Genomic DNA, 13,243 nt, shown 5'->3' on the forward strand with positions numbered 1-13,243 from the left:
TAGTTACTGTACTCACGTGAGGATCAGCGCGGCCACCTTGTCCAGCAGGTCGGCGGAGACGGTCAGCAGCGGCAGCGCCAGCGCCGGCAGCGGCGGCAGCTGTATAGTTACTGTACTCACGTGAGGATCAGCGCGGCCACCTTGTCCAGCAGGTCGGCGGAGACGGTCAGCAGCGGCAGCGCCAGCGCCGGCAGCGGCGGCAGCTGTATAGTTACTGTACTCACGTGAGGATCAGCGCGGCCACCTTGTCCAGCAGGTCGGCGGAGACGGTCAGCAGCGGCAGCGCCAGCGCCGGCAGCGGCGGCAGCTGTATAGTTACTGTACTCACGTGAGGATCAGCGCGGCCACCTTGTCCAGCAGGTCGGCGGAGACGGTCAGCAGCGGCAGCGCCAGCGCCGGCAGCGGCGGCAGCTGTATAGTTACTGTACTCACGTGAGGATCAGCGCGGCCACCTTGTCCAGCAGGTCGGCGGAGACGGTCAGCAGCGGCAGCGCCAGCGCCGGCAGCGGCGGCAGCTGTATAGTTACTGTACTCACGTGAGGATCAGCGCGGCCACCTTGTCCAGCAGGTCGGCGGAGACGGTCAGCAGCGGCAGCGCCAGCGCCGGCAGCGGCGGCAGCTGTATAGTTACTGTACTCACGTGAGGATCAGCGCGGCCACCTTGTCCAGCAGGTCGGCGGAGACGGTCAGCAGCGGCAGCGCCAGCGCCGGCAGCGGCGGCAGCTGTATAGTTACTGTACTCACGTGAGGATCAGCGCGGCCACCTTGTCCAGCAGGTCGGCGGAGACGGTCAGCAGCGGCAGCGCCAGCGCCGGCAGCGGCGGCAGCTGTATAGTTACTGTACTCACGTGAGGATCAGCGCGGCCACCTTGTCCAGCAGGTCGGCGGAGACGGTCAGCAGCGGCAGCGCCAGCGCCGGCAGCGGCGGCAGCTGTATAGTTACTGTACTCACGTGAGGATCAGCGCGGCCACCTTGTCCAGCAGGTCGGCGGAGACGGTCAGCAGCGGCAGCGCCAGCGCCGGCAGCGGCGGCAGCTGTATAGTTACTGTACTCACGTGAGGATCAGCGCGGCCACCTTGTCCAGCAGGTCGGCGGAGACGGTCAGCAGCGGCAGCGCCAGCGCCGGCAGCGGCGGCAGCTGTATAGTTACTGTACTCACGTGAGGATCAGCGCGGCCACCTTGTCCAGCAGGTCGGCGGAGACGGTCAGCAGCGGCAGCGCCAGCGCCGGCAGCGGCGGCAGCTGTATAGTTACTGTACTCACGTGAGGATCAGCGCGGCCACCTTGTCCAGCAGGTCGGCGGAGACGGTCAGCAGCGGCAGCGCCAGCGCCGGCAGCGGCGGCAGCTGTATAGTTACTGTACTCACGTGAGGATCAGCGCGGCCACCTTGTCCAGCAGGTCGGCGGAGACGGTCAGCAGCGGCAGCGCCAGCGCCGGCAGCGGCGGCAGCTGTATAGTTACTGTACTCACGTGAGGATCAGCGCGGCCACCTTGTCCAGCAGGTCGGCGGAGACGGTCAGCAGCGGCAGCGCCAGCGCCGGCAGCGGCGGCAGCTGTATAGTTACTGTACTCACGTGAGGATCAGCGCGGCCACCTTGTCCAGCAGGTCGGCGGAGACGGTCAGCAGCGGCAGCGCCAGCGCCGGCAGCGGCGGCAGCTGTATAGTTACTGTACTCACGTGAGGATCAGCGCGGCCACCTTGTCCAGCAGGTCGGCGGAGACGGTCAGCAGCGGCAGCGCCAGCGCCGGCAGCGGCGGCAGCTGTATAGTTACTGTACTCACGTGAGGATCAGCGCGGCCACCTTGTCCAGCAGGTCGGCGGAGACGGTCAGCAGCGGCAGCGCCAGCGCCGGCAGCGGCGGCAGCTGTATAGTTACTGTACTCACGTGAGGATCAGCGCGGCCACCTTGTCCAGCAGGTCGGCGGAGACGGTCAGCAGCGGCAGCGCCAGCGCCGGCAGCGGCGGCAGCTGTATAGTTACTGTACTCACGTGAGGATCAGCGCGGCCACCTTGTCCAGCAGGTCGGCGGAGACGGTCAGCAGCGGCAGCGCCAGCGCCGGCAGCGGCGGCAGCTGTATAGTTACTGTACTCACGTGAGGATCAGCGCGGCCACCTTGTCCAGCAGGTCGGCGGAGACGGTCAGCAGCGGCAGCGCCAGCGCCGGCAGCGGCGGCAGCTGTATAGTTACTGTACTCACGTGAGGATCAGCGCGGCCACCTTGTCCAGCAGGTCGGCGGAGACGGTCAGCAGCGGCAGCGCCAGCGCCGGCAGCGGCGGCAGCTGTATAGTTACTGTACTCACGTGAGGATCAGCGCGGCCACCTTGTCCAGCAGGTCGGCGGAGACGGTCAGCAGCGGCAGCGCCAGCGCCGGCAGCGGCGGCAGCTGTATAGTTACTGTACTCACGTGAGGATCAGCGCGGCCACCTTGTCCAGCAGGTCGGCGGAGACGGTCAGCAGCGGCAGCGCCAGCGCCGGCAGCGGCGGCAGCTGTATAGTTACTGTACTCACGTGAGGATCAGCGCGGCCACCTTGTCCAGCAGGTCGGCGGAGACGGTCAGCAGCGGCAGCGCCAGCGCCGGCAGCGGCGGCAGCTGTATAGTTACTGTACTCACGTGAGGATCAGCGCGGCCACCTTGTCCAGCAGGTCGGCGGAGACGGTCAGCAGCGGCAGCGCCAGCGCCGGCAGCGGCGGCAGCTGTATAGTTACTGTACTCACGTGAGGATCAGCGCGGCCACCTTGTCCAGCAGGTCGGCGGAGACGGTCAGCAGCGGCAGCGCCAGCGCCGGCAGCGGCGGCAGCGCCGGCGGGCGCGTGTCGGCGAGCGACAGCTGCGCGCGCGCGGCCAGCAGCGCGTTGCTCACGCAGCTGTATAGTGCGCGGTGGTCCTCTGCGATACAACACTTTGTTTTCAATCGGAATAACAAACAACGGTGATTTGTTTTTCGATTACTCCTGAATACTTAAGAAAGAAATTACGCGGTTATCAGACTGATACGGATCCGCAGTGTCTGAGTGAGACAAAGCCGGCGTGCCGAGCGTGCGAATCTACATCCAATCTCCTCACTTCGTGACATCAAGCGAGTGAAGACCTATTAGCGCAAATTCCTGTTCCTTTAAATATTAATTTGTGTATTTTGATTTATTTTCTTTTTTGTGCTAATAAATTCTTCTTATTTTATCAATGTGAAGACAATGACTCGAATTCGAATGAAATAAATAAGGTAACTTTGAAACATTATGAAGCACTCCAGAAACCAACGATTTCCAGTCGTTCCCATCTCTCGATCTAGCTGGGACAACATAGGCATTTCACAGCGTCGTGACTCTAATATCTGTTCTCAGGGCTATATATGTGTATGCTATACCTGGATCAACCTGCAGCGCTCGGCCACACATAGTGCTTATGGTGGAGGCCACGTAGCTCAGCGCGTCCTTGTAAATGTCTCGCGGCGTCACCGACGACACGAAGTACTGCCTTCTTCGTGTACTGGAATAAACCTGCAAATACTTTGATGCTTAGTATACTAAAGATCGTGTCATTCACGACGACGTGTGCCTTGATTCGTATTGTCATGTTATTAAAGGTTAGATTTGTCAAATCTGTGCGTCGTCGAATGGCACGAATTATATTGTGTGTATTTATTTGATTTTTAATATTTTGTCGCTGTGTGTACTTTTCTTCCAACAGGCAACTAATACTCGTCGAGACAATTCTAACAAACACAAACACAATTCGGATGTTTTATCACAGAGTTCCTACTGTCACCTCCTGTCCATCATCAAATCAGCTTGATGGCATTATAATATTGCATTGTCACTAAATTTACATACTTATGTAAAGTTTCAACTCAATCGAATGACTGGAACCGAGTCTAATTTAGCTTGCAACGATTTGACCCGAACAACATATTCGAAGAATGGAGTGTTGTGCTTGGCTAGCTTTTTCTCATTTTAACTAATTAAATACTCTCCAAACTTTGAACCTTCATGTACAGTAAGCTGCAGAAATAACTGACCCCCACCCCTGCATAGAAAATTGTTTGCAGGGAGGTCAGTTATCTCTGCAGCTTACTGTACTTAAAATTATAACCAAGTAGCAAAAGCACATAAATCCGAAAAAAATATATGTAAGAAGTTCATTAAATAGTTTCGTAGTGATTTTAAACTTGTAGTGATTTTCGTAGTGAAATTAAACGGCACGACAAAAACAATATGCAACACTACAGCCCTTATACTTATTAACTATAACGATGTGTGAGGATGCTATTCAACCATAACAGCTGTCTGAGTGAAGTCTAACGTTCGCGGGACCAGTTATGGCTCTGTGTCCAGAAACTTCAAGATCTAGATAATGGATACCTATACATTGTGTAAGGTAATAATGGGCGGTGTTAAAGGAGAACTTTTTCATATTTAGTATAGGTTTGCTTTGACTTAAGTAACACTAAAGTGCTCTTATTTATGTTAGTTATGCTTGTGAGTGGGTGACGCATAGCACACACACTACAGGATGTACCTACCAGGTTGGTGTACATGGTGGCGAGAGACCGCAAGATGGCCCACTGGTGTGAGGGCTGCGCGCGCTGGTAAGTGCGAGCGATAGGCTCCAACACGAGCGGGAGCAGTTCCGGGTCCGCCTCCACCCACTCCAGAAGCTCCAAGATCTGAACAATATACAGGATAGGTTGTTGGGGTTAGAAGTTCTGCAAATAAAAAAGGCCATTTTAGCCGCAATCTAAAGTCGATTGAAATGCATATGCGGACTTAAATTATAGAGTAAAGCTTAATTTCAGCCGCACTCCATCATATCAAGAAGAATGTGAGATTTAGATATACAAATCTGAATGCTCAATCTAGTGTCACAATAAATAAATAAAGTGCTGTTTGTAATCAGAGCTGTTTAACTTTGGCTTTTTAACCATTTGAACGAAGTCGTTTAATACATTTATTAGTTTTATTACTCACACCACACGCCAAAATTATGGGTGCAAGAGAATCAATATATGACTATAAGGAAGGTTACATTAACAGGATTCGCCATAACGCTTATAAGCGCCCTTGGCACTGTAGGCACCACCGGTCACAATAGGTAACCTATAAGGTGTAACTAAAATGGCGGGGATCCGTTTAAGGGCATATCGGTAATGAAAAAGTAAACCGATAGGGTTGACATAAGATACATTAAAGTAACTTATTAGTATGTGTGTGATAAACTAGACTACCTACACATAGGCTCAATTGTGTAGATTACCTCGCTAAAGTAGTGCGTCTCGTCCCAGAGAGGCAGCAGATGCGCAAGAAATGCTGAAACAGCCCGTATGGGTTGACATAAGGTGCGCTGTAATACAGCTACGCAGTGTAGTGCCTCGCGCTTCTCTAATTCGCTGTGTGGTGATGCGTCTAGAAAACCTGCAGATAAAATAATTTTATATAATTCCTAGTACTTAACTTTAAATCATATAGGTATCATCAGGTACTGTAGAAGGGACACCGGGCAGGGGCACGGGCAGGTACACTTACAGCCGGTGAGCATGTAGTGCAGGTCGTGGTGGAGCGCGGCCTGTGCGCGCGCATCACAAAGAGCCAGCAGCACGAGCCCCGTGTCGTTGCGCAGGAGCGCCCGCAGTCGCGCCGGCCGCGACACTGAGCGGTGCACGCTGAACTGCAGGAGTGATACCGGGCTGTGGAATACGTATGTAATATTAGCATGAGACTAGGAAGATGGAGGAGTAAAGACGAAGGTGAAGTCAGCGATACTTTTGACTGCTATCGTCATATAACGTCCTTACAAAATTCTCCAGTGTGGCGTCGCCCAAATGGTTGTTTAATTCGAACATCATCAAAAAGATCACCTATGTACTTCTTTCAGCGCTTACTGACTTAGTCGGTTTTTTCCGTTAGAAAGAAGGTAAGCGATTTTGACGTGTCTTTTTATTTTTTTTTATTTAAGTAGGTAGTTACTGATTTTTAAAAGGCGTTTTTTAATAAAAAGACATGTCAAGGTTGTTTACCTTTTTTAATACAAAAAACAAATAACTATACATAGAATTGTATGTTATTATTGTATTAAAAATGTTGACCAATAAGTTAAAAATAAAGTGTTACTTTAAATAAAAACCGGCCAAGAGCATGTCGGGCCGTGCTCAGAGCAGGGTTCCGTAGTTACTCTTCCGTCACAATAAGCTAAACTGGAGCTTAAAGTATGGTAGATTTAACCAAGGGATGAACTATGGGTGTACATCTTTTTACTATGAAGGGGAAACTTTTTGCGATAACTCAAAAACAGCTAAACTGATCAAGTCCGCTATAGTTTTAATGTCTTTCTTAAGCTCTACTTCCAAGATTTTTTTCATATTTTTTGGACCTATGGTTCAAAAGTTAGAGGGGGGGGGGGCACCTTTTGTTTTTCTTTCGGAGCAATTATCTCCGAATATATTCACTTTATTGTACGAGTTTGTCGGCTTTATGGATTTATATATCCATGCCAAATTTCAGCTTTCTAGCACTAACGAACACGGAGCAAAGCCTCGGACAGACAGACAGACAGACAGACAGACGGACATGGCGAAACTATAAGGGTTCCTAGTTGACTACGGAACCCTAAAAAAGAAACAAACTAAATATAAAACATATATTGTATTAGTATATGTAGAATATATTACCATGTTGTACTTACTCATTGAAATCTAGATAGTTCTTTTGAGACTCTTTGTCTTGGTACTGTTGTGATCCAATGTTTAAAAACTCTATATTAGGCACCAGTGATTCACCCTTCTTGGCTTTTCCTCCCTAAAACAGTCAATTATATTTACGGCACAAAAAAAAATCTTTATAGAGAGAAGTATGAGAAAAGAAAAACGTTAAAAATAAATGTTTACCAGCATGGGATTGGTCCACCTTAAATGTCGACTGTGAGTTCCTTCTTCATTTCTTTGTTCCTAAAAAATAAGAAAAAAAACTTGTAAAAATTAAGAAAAATCTTAGCAGGGGAAAGTGCAGGTGTAAACTTAGCTTTTTTCTAAGGCAGTCTGACCGGCGACAAGAAAGCGACGAGCGATCTACCGTACTACTTTTTCGCACAAGAAACATATTATTAACCCTTAGAACGCCACGCCTCTTGGACCTTGACGGAATGTGCGAAGGTTGAAATTGGACTGTAGCCGCGCGTCAGCCGACGTCTTTGGCGGTCAAAGGGTTGAGAGAAAACTCGTTGAGCGCCGATAAGACATGACAGACAGGCATTAGAAACAAGAAAATGATGATTCTCCTTAGGCAGTTGCCTTGTTCCCTCTCCACCAGCACTTCGTAAATATTTAATTACTGCAGCTTTAAAAAAATATAAAAGCTACTATAAGAAAATATCCTGAAAGTTTCTAGTTATTACCTGCCATTTCTTAAACCTAGTCAGAAGGGTGATGTTGCTCTTGAATGTGGTATGGACAGGGACAGCAGGGATATCTTCAGGCACGCACTCAGGTTTGTAGGACTTGAACAATCCCAGCAATACTTGTAGTTGGCGACACATGCTCTGGAAAGTAGACAAAGATAAAGGTTGGTAGTTACGTGACAAAAAGCTTACAAGAGTGGTCACCTCCATATCATAATTTCGCTTCCTCTAGGATTTTTTTTGCAATAAGTATCTTACTAAGGGCCTGTTCTAGAATATCAAAGTAATGTCCTGAATAAGCTACTTGCTACGTATCTGACGAATAAAGTCATAGTTGGTGTTTCACAATATTTAAATAAGCTTAACTGGTAGATAAAGTGCTAAGTTTTGCAGGAAGTTTTATCTGGCAGTTAATTTATTTGTTAATTAGCTGTCCAATACTTTACTTGGACATTGTGAAACAGGCTCTAAATATTACAAGGGTAGATATATTTTGATTCATTTTTATTATATCATTGATTTAGCATTTTCAGATGTGCTTAACCCATAGCCGTACATGCCAGTGATCTAAAGGTATTCTTTTTTTAATTAAACGTTTTTTTTAATACCACGTCGGTGGCAAACAAGCATTCGGCACGCCTGATGGTACGCAGTCACCGTAGCCTATGGACGCCTACAACTCCAGAGGTGTTACTTGCGCGTTACCGACCCTTTAAAAACCTGTACACTTCTTTTTTGAAGAACCCCATACTGTAGCCCCTAGGGAAAACCTCGGCAGGGAGCTCATTCCACAGCTGGAGCGTACGCGAGAGAAAATTCTTAAACCACACAGTGCGCGACCATTTAAGTTCTAGCGTGTGAGAATGAACACCCTGCCGACGGCGAGCGGTGCGGTGATAGAAAGTGGCCGTTGGCATCATGTCAAACAATTCCTCAGAGCACAGCCCATTGTTCAAGCTGGTAGAACACACACAAGGAGGTCTCTCCTTGTTGCTTGTTCAATGTTGCTTGTAAGTTGTCGACAATTCGTACAGCACGTTTTTGGATTGAGTCGAACGGCCCAAGCTGGTATCCAGATGCTCCTGCCCAAAGGTGACAGAAGTACTCCATATGGGTCCTGACTTGCCCTTTATATAGTAGCAGTCTTTGCCCTGGAGTAACGTATCTGCTTGCGTTGTTGTGCACACCATGTTTCTTGAAAGCCAGTGCAACCTTCGCTTCCAGGTGTCCACGGAATTGAATATCACTGGATACGTCCACACCAAGGATTCCAATACTCCCTGATAGAGGCTGTGTTTTGAAACTGTGGGGCCACAATAAATGGTGTTTTCTTAGTGGTAAACTTGTGTCTTGGAGCAAATTAAAAGTGCAAAGTATTTCCCGTGTGTGAGCAAAAAGAATTAATTGTAATAATGTTATGTTCTTTTAATGTCTAGTTTTGAATCGTTTTTTGATTTTATCTAATTAAACTATAATTTCATTTTATTTTAAATGTTATATATCATCAATGTTGTCTGCAATAAATGATTTAATTTTTTATTATATTTTTTAATACAGAGGTAAAGTCTAATGGCGTTATTCATAAACACGTTACTGGCCTGAATTAGCTATGAATCGTTTGTCTTTATCTGTCATTTTGACTTATGTATTTGTAAGAAAGGGATAAAACATAATTTAACTAAATCAGGCTCCTGAAGTAGCTTGAATCCAAAACAGATGGCTATGTACTGTGCCACAACTTTTGGCAATCCAAGTTACCGCAAAATGTATGGGGCTGTACAGCGCCATCTCGTTTACCTGTCAAATTCATGGGCATGGCATACTCATTGTATTTAATGTCTTTCACTGATATGAATGTATGTGTTTGTATTGGAAATGGGGCAAAATTTATATTTATTTTTACATTTAGGTTTTAAGTTTTATAGTTAATGAGTTATGATAGTTTTATAGATGATGGGTTAATAAACTTCATACCTTTTTACTTTCTCTCTTCTTAGCATAATCAAACACCTCCAAAACCCTTGTTCTAGTTACATCTGTTGGCTTGGTCAGTGTATACACCAACTTCAGCACATGGGCAGCCTGGAAGTAATACAAATATCTAATATTTGTGAAAGGTGTTAAAACAGGGTATAGCTATATGTATGTGCATAGCGCTGACTCCCTCAAACAGAGCATCCAAGTCAGTATGAAGCCTCACAGTTGTGGTTATTAAATATTTTCATGAACCAACCTCCTTGGTAGAAAAAAAAAGGGTAATCCTCCCAACCCTCTACTTTTTTACCCATATTATTGGTTATTAGGCCTTCAAGAGGACCTCTTATAGGGGCTTTCAACCCAGAAGTTGAAAATCACTAGTTTACAGTAGTAAAATTAAGTTGAAATATAATTGAGATATAATTTCATAAATCATTATATCTCGAAAAAGTATTAATTACAATAATTTACTTTTATTATTATTTATACCTGCAAGTAAGACTATGTCCAGCAAACAAATTTTGGCAGGAGAACATGTGAAATTCAAATTTTGTATAAATAGTTGGGGACATAATACATTTTTCATATTTATCACCTTTTTCTACTGACAGAAAAGGCTTGCCAAAATATAGTTTAAATAAAAACTTATAAACATATATAACATAGATATAACTGAAAAAAAATAAAAATAAACTTACAAGCACTTCATAGCTCAGGAAAGAAAAAAAAACTTCATATCCACAGTCTAGAGCTGCAATGTCTACAGACTCACAATCCATAGCAGCTGTGAAAAGTTATGAAACCACATTTATTACAATAAACAATACTTACAGAATTAATTATTTTAAAGCATTGTTTTGATTTGACTAAGCTTTTAAAGTAACATATATTTTTCAATAAAAAATACAAAGCATGTGAACTCTATATAGCGACACTCAAGGGACCGGATGTTTTTGATGCGTTGTTACATAGTTTCGTTATACATATAGAGAAGAAATAATATTAAACTAAAGCAACTATAGCCACCCAAACTCGACATTATAGGAATCATTATATCAAGGGACATTATATGGAGTTTACACTGAAAACAAACACAAATTAAACAAATTAAAGTTTGTAAATGGACCAGGAGTTACCTGTCAGCCAATCTAGAAGGAAGGCAATCCTAGAGAAGTTGGTCTGATCTTTTGCATTAGCCAACAGCCATCGTAAACCATAGTCCACAGTTTGCTCGGTTACACTATTCTGAGGCACAAGACACACACCAATGCTGACCCATTTTGTAATAGCTGAAAAATACAATTTACTCAATTTCATTGATTTGTAAGGTAGTTGGTAAAGGTGCCACTGAAGTAGAAAGAAATAATGAAAGTGGGACCACTATTTACATGATATATCCTGTGTAATGCATGTTACTTTTTGAAATAATGTAAGTTTTTATGATACATGCATTGTACACTTTTGTTTTTGATTGTCGTTCATTCATTGTTACTTCTGTTCTACTCATTTCCTCAAAGGTTAACTGGAAGAGATCCTATACAGGGATAAGTTCGCCTTTGTTGTATTGTATTTAATTAACTCTGTAACTGTTTCTCGTGTTTTAATTTCTATGTACATTAAAGTATGTACAGTCAACCAATTTGATTCCTAGGCCACTATAGAACCATGCCATAATGACTTCTACGACAGTGCTTATTGAGTGATGGGTGTCAATTATCTAGTAGTTAAAGCGACAAAGTTCTATAGTGGCCTAGGATTCAAATTGGTTGACTGTACATACATACATATGTCAAGAATTGTTACGATCAAATATTTTTGCAGGATGTCGAGTATATACAATGGTTACTTACGTATTGTTAAATTTAACCAAACTTTAAACAATGTGTGAAAATCTTCATATTCTAAACCAACTGTGTCAACTGCATGAGCCAATTCATCGATCTTACTTTGAAACAAATCTTTATCGAAGCCTTTCTTCAATGACTTTATGTAATCAATAATCTCATCTACATCGGACATCATGAATAAATAACAAAAACAACAATAGATAATATTATCAGGCACCAACTCCCTAATTCACATCAAAATAAATCAAATCCAGAAAGCGTTGGACTTTTGAAACATACCACAGGTTATGTTAAAAACAGATAAATCAAAGCTTAGTTTTGTCATATTATGTGAAAAACAATGTGACCAACATATAGAAAAATATTAACAAACATATTCTATGAATTTGATTTGTGATAAATTGATAATATTATATTATACTGTTATTTTCCCATTTAGTATCTGATATTCCCGTGAAATTCAATAAAAAATTATAAATAATGTTCTTTTTGGCATCGCTTTCTATTAGCAGACTTCACAAACACTAATATATGAAACGCCAACTTGTCTATGGTCGGCATTAGTCAGTGTGGCAATGTAACGGCAATTTCCCGATATTCTGTTTTAAAATTACTGGAATACCTCTGCTTCATCTACCACCATCCCAGGCTAAACTAAGTTCTACAATAACTGCAGATTTGCTAAAACTTGAAAGAGTTATAAGCCCGGGCTATGAATATCAGCTTTCTTCCATTTGATTGTAAATTATACATGAGTTACAGTAATTGAAATGTAATCAGAAATTAAACATTACAAGATTAAGTATCTTTTGCATTTTCATACAGTTGCGGAATGCAGATTGTTTTTGATTTCCTTTAGAGTCTGTTCGGAAATTCGGAAAAACCACTCCACGCACCACACAGCCACGACTCTTATTTTTCCGCACAGGCTCCAGCAAGGACTGCTTTTTGATGCCGATGTCAAAAAACAAAAGTCAAAATGTTATGAAAAAATCAAATTGTTAGTTGTAGATTTGGTGAGTTAATGCGAGCACAACTTTTTCATATTTTTTTTACATAAAAGCTGTCAAATTTACGGGATTTAATTTATGTGAGCCGCACTGCTGCGCCGCCGCCACCGAGGATTTTTCCACGCTGCCGCCGCCGATAAATTTGACCATCGTACAATCAGCGTGGAAATATTTGATATCTATTGTGTCTTATTGCATGATACGTAGATGTACGTAGGGCGACGTACGTGAGTAGATAATGTCAGAGGTATAATTTTAGGGATGCTTATGCTTTTTCTCTTACTTATTAATTGCCAGTGAAAAACATTGCCATCGTTTTTGTCGTTGTGATGGTAGCTGCGATAACGATTTACCGTTAATTTAAAATAAGATATAGTTCCTGGATTCTATGTTTTTATTTGTTATATTATCGTACGACTTTTTTTTATAGATAGCAGTTGGTTTTACTTTAATATTCTCTTGATTGTCAGTTTAATCAGTAAAGTGAAGTCAAAGAAAATATCAGGTTTATGTCAATAAAAATCATAACATCATCATCATCAATAACCTTCTAACCACAGACAGGGCACCTTAGGCTGTTCCGTATAATTCACTTGTAGGTCTAGTAAAAGTTTTGTGGTTTTCGAGACAATCGAAGTTTTCTGTCTTTTTTAATAGTCACTAAGTCATTATACTGCCTCAAATGTAGCGTTTTAAAGTGTCTTTTATGATAATTTTTAAAAACACCGTTGGTAACCGTTAGGTTGGTAAAAAAATGGTTACCAAGTGACATGCGGTAATAAAACTCCCATAAATCAGAACGCTATAATTTAGTTTCAAATGTTTCAATAGCCACGTACCCAAGCAGTATCAAAAATTATGCCAAGCCGATTTCACGCCGATCACATTGCTGATGATTTTACCATCAGCGCACATGTCTACTAATTACCCGTCTTTCATAACAATTAAAAATGGCGGGAACCAGTGACACAGTAAGAATCAAATCATACACTTTTATACGCTCGTCATAAATAAAAA

The sequence above is a fragment of the Cydia pomonella genome, chromosome 5 (genome assembly GCF_033807575.1).
Source record: "Cydia pomonella isolate Wapato2018A chromosome 5, ilCydPomo1, whole genome shotgun sequence".
Taxonomy (NCBI): Eukaryota; Metazoa; Arthropoda; class Insecta; order Lepidoptera; family Tortricidae; genus Cydia; species Cydia pomonella.